Source organism: Sinohyriopsis cumingii, chromosome 13 (genome assembly GCF_028554795.1).
Source record: "Sinohyriopsis cumingii isolate HCF-2022 chromosome 13, ASM2855479v2, whole genome shotgun sequence".
In the NCBI taxonomy this organism is placed as follows: domain Eukaryota; kingdom Metazoa; phylum Mollusca; class Bivalvia; order Unionida; family Unionidae; genus Sinohyriopsis; species Sinohyriopsis cumingii.
Window position 1 is genome coordinate 5,205,163 of NC_142973.1, and position 5,038 is coordinate 5,210,200.

Sequence of the window (5,038 nt, forward strand, 5' to 3'; positions counted from 1 at the left end):
TAAATAACCATACCGATACAGGATCGTTTTTACTTATTTCGTTGATAAAATCAAACATATCTGGGGGGTAAAATCTAATAGTTCGATCACGTGGAAATAGTGTTACTGCGCTGGTCCACGCGTGCGCGTTATGATCAATAATATTTATTGGAGCTCCTTTTGATTTATATTTTGATTCGTACAGTACTTCTCCCGTTATTGTTGATACTTTTATTGGAAATTTTAATATTTTTCCTAACTCAGCAACATCTTTTATTGTAGCACCGGTATCCTTAACTGAATCAGCCCACGAGTTTACTTTTTTACGTCTTAAATCAGTTAATCCATTTCCACGCATCGCGTTTGTAAAGTGTTCTATTACTCGCTCGGCTACATAATTTAACCTTGAAAATTTCATGGGTGTCAGTTTATCAACGTTGGTTTTTTTATTTATCTCATAGATTCCATAAATAACTGCTGTTACAGGATGCGCTCGCTCATAATACGGTTTGTCAATACCCGTCAATAGACCCGGTCTGGAATTTTTACTTAATATGGCGATTTTATTATTGCCAAAGACAGGATCATATTTGTCACGGATAATCCAACTACCTGTTTCTGTTAATACAATAAATTTTACTCTGAAGAAATATTTTTGATTGCCCTCTTACTCAGCGATGTAGTTAATGATAGTTGCCGCTCGCTTGTCATTCATTGTGGCGTCCTTGACAGTATTGCGTATAATCTTGAACGTTGACCATGTATGAGATGCACCATCCGTGTAAAATTCTTTCTTGGCGTTGTGAATTTTATTGATCAAACTTATTTTTCGGATCAATCAGATCTCGTACTGGCAAGTCTGGAGATAATCTGTCGAGGTTCAATTTATATTTAACAGGCCTAGTTTGGGATAATCTCTCAAACTCATTCATATAATTAAAACAAATATTTAAATAAAGAAAATTATATATATACAATGTCTCAATGCAAATGGTTGGTGATCGGCTCAGTAAAGCGATGCAACAAATCCTGCAGAAAGGAATTTTGTTGGATGCACTCACAAAGTATACGACGAGGAAGTCTAGGACCAATACCGTGTCTGCGATGTGGTATTGGAGTGCGAGGAAAAACAGAATTATGTGGAAAGTGCGGTGGAAAACGGTTCAGAGAACTTAAAAGATATTATGACAAAAAATTAATAATAGTCAAAACGCTATAAAATCCGTGGAGGATTATATATCAAGAATTCAGACAAACAATGATTTAAACAAATAATATTATTGCATATATGGAGCAAAATATATTTGTCCCACATCCCACAATAACAAACTATGAATCAGATCGTAATGGCATGATCAGACACTGTAGGTTGAAGAGACCAGTTGGTAATGTTACTAATACTGGCTATCTAAGGTTCAACGCTGGAAGAAATAAAATGTATCATTGTCATCGATTCACGTATGAGTGTTTCTTCGGAGTGATCAAAGATGGTCTTGTTATTGACCATATTGACGGGCATCCTCAGAACAACTCCTTATCCAATCTGAGGGTTGTCACGCAAAGTCAGAACTCTGCACGTGGTAATACTGGAAGATGTAAGACAGTTTCTAGAAAGGCGGTAAATTCCACAAACACAGAATCTGGCGAAGTAATTATATTTCGTTCGATATGTTCAGCTGAGAAATACTTTGACATTCACTCATATTCAGCACAAAGAGTAGCAGAAAATATAACCAGATCAGCTTTCTCAAAAAAATATAAGCAGAAAATCACCTTTCAGTATTGTTAACTATCATCACCACCTCAAATTATATTTATTTTTGGGGGATCAGAAATTGTCATTATTATGTTACTTATTTTTTGACTCACGAAAGGGAGGTAATTTATGGTCATAATCATATACAACATCCAAGGTATGTGATGCCTGGTGGATACAGTATGCATTACAGATTTCTAACTTACAGTTCGTGTATTTTTCTGCCCTATTAGAACAGCGCATTCGACCCACCTTATAACCATGTATACTTTAGGACATCACTGCTACCTATTGTTTGTTCAAGGAATGCAACACATAAAATACATGTATATTTCATCCTAACCCTACAGAAAACCGACATGTATATTCCAGCCTACTGAGTGCAGAATCCAGCGTCTAGTCTGTATCGTGTGGCAATGTACTGACTCATAGGTCCACGATAGTGTTTGGAATTAAAAATCAGTGCATTTTCCTTGTTCAGTGCAGAAATATAATGCGAGATTGTGTATGTATGTGTGATCATTTATTTTTCGAGTAAACTCCCTTTGACCAGTCTAGCAATTAGATGATCTAGACCGGATGTTCTATCATACATGGCGTGGTATAGTAAATAGGAAATTCCTTAATTCAGCTTTGTTTGGTGAAAATATATCATATAAACGTATTTCTTGAATTCAGAATTGTATTATTCGAAATTAGTTCCTTTTCAATGATTATTAGCTATATATTAACTTCCGAAGCATATGTTTGTAACAAGATTTGATAGCTCAGTCGGTATCGTACTGGAATGTGACGCTCGCGGTCCAGGATCGAATCCCCATGGCTGACAACATGTCGGTGGTTTGCGCATAATTGCGATTTTTATAATAATTGGGGGCTCCGCCAGATCCCCCCGCTCAGCAAAACTCCACCACGTATCAACCGGTGGTTGATACATATTTTCGTATCACCCACGGGCTTGATTATTGTGGGTGGGTTTTTGATGAGCGTATATGTTTGTGCCGTCCTTATTCAATTATTCATTGTATATATTTCATTTCATACTTAATGAACTTGCTAAAAAACTCGTTTCATAATATATGTTTGTAATGTCCTTCATTCATTGTATATACCCATTTCATTGTACATACCCATTTCATTGGTACTTAATGAACTTGCTAAAAACTCGTTTCATAATATTTGTTTGTATATTCATTGTATATATCCATTTCATTGTACATACCCATTTCATTGTACATACCCATTTCATTGTATATATCCATTTCATTGTATATCTTCACCTCTTGGGCCTCTAGACCGTTGTTTGACGGGTTAGAGGCTCTCATAGCGGGGTAGTGTTTCGTATACCTGTACCTTGAACTCGCTATCAGGGATAATTTTTTTATTTTAAAGATTTACATATTATATAATGAACCAAGAAAATATCAAAGACATTATTTCTGCTATTAAAAAACTAGAAGAAAACGGAATTAATATATCTGATGAACTAAATCCTGAAAAAATAATATCTGATTTTGAAACGTTAGAGTAACTTAAAATTGAAAATAAGTATGTTCTATCATCTCAGTATAAGTTCATAAAGCGGATTCAGGCAGCTATGTTTCAGTCACTGGCTATGGTGAACGATGATCAAGTAAATGAATTTATTACTCTTTCTGTTGCAATAGAAAAGATCAGGTCGGAATTATCCAGCGAATATGAAACAAAAAAAAACAATCAGTACCCGCATAAGATTCTTAAGAAAAATTATGTCAGCGGGTAAAGACTGAGTAGTAATATAATTTTCCTCACTGTATATCACATCAAAATTAATTTACAAATATTTCAGAATAATAATAAAATATTTTTTGGAAAACTGATTAATTTGTATAATTTTCAGTACCAATTACCCTATCAGAATTAGCAAACTGATTGATTTGTATACTTTTAAGTGGCAATCACCCCATCAGAATTAGCACACTAATTAATTTGTATACTTTTGAGTAGCAACCACCCCATCAGATTGATTCATAAAAAAATAAAATATTTCAGAATGATAATAAAAATATTTCAGAATAATAATACAATATTTTTTGTAGTATTTTTTGGAAAACTGATTAATTTGTATAATTTTCAGTACCAATTACCCCATCAGAATTAGCACACTGATTGATTTGTGTAATTTTCAGTACCAACCACCCCATCAGATTGTACAAAATTGATTAATTTATCCCATCAGTGATTATATTTATTTATTTATTCTGAAATATTATTTTTTTAAGTTGGTCGAGTTTAATACAGGAGTATGTATAATTTAGAATCTGATCTCGATAATATGTTCTCGGCGGAGTTTATCTAACTGTTCTGGCTTCCGTATTCATCAATAACTAAATTAACGTTAAATTGCTCTGTGTTTTGAAAACACTGTTCTGATGGCGTTTTTCAAGTGTATAAAAAACAATCACGTGCTGCTACATTATATAACATTTACTGGATTAATTAAGATTTCACATACAGATTTATCACAAGCTCTTCTCCATGCATGTCAATTAAGCGATTAAGGTGGTCTGTGAGCTTAAAATTTATTCGTGTTAACATATTATTGTGACACCGCAGATACACAGGATTAGTTGGTTCTTGCACGATTAAACTTCCAGGGAGAACTTGTGGTGTAAATGTATATAGGATGTATTCTTGTTGAGCCTGATTTGATTTTCCGAGGTCTATTTGATAGCTGCCATCGACTACGTCACAAACCAGATTGACCACAATCGTGCTGGTTATATTAACGATTCCCGGAGATATGTGCCTGCCGCCGCCGTGTGGATCATTATTATGTCTGAGAACAGTTGGAGGTGGGGCTAGTTTTCTCAACGCATCGAATATTTTAGGGAAGTTTTCGTTGATAAGATCATTGAGTGATTTTGCTAGTTCTTCAGCATTAATCCCTGGTATTACAAATGTTGGTAATTGTTGTTCAGTTATTTTGTAATGATTGAGAAACCATTCTTTAGCGTTATAATTATCAATAATTATATTACCGAGTTTAACGATATTTACAATGATGGTTTTATTAACGTATCTAAGATCTGGTATAGCCTGATTTAGATGTTTTATCATCTCAATGATTTGCTGTTTCACATCATCGCTGTAGCTATCAGAAAAGAAATTTCGTAGTTTGTTGATTGATTGTTTAAATTCAAAATTAACAGGATCAGAATATGACTGAATAAATTCCTCATTGACGAGTGGAAGTATTACAATTTTTCCATCAGCAACACGTTGACTATCATCTATTATTTTGGGAAGTTTTTCACCATCATC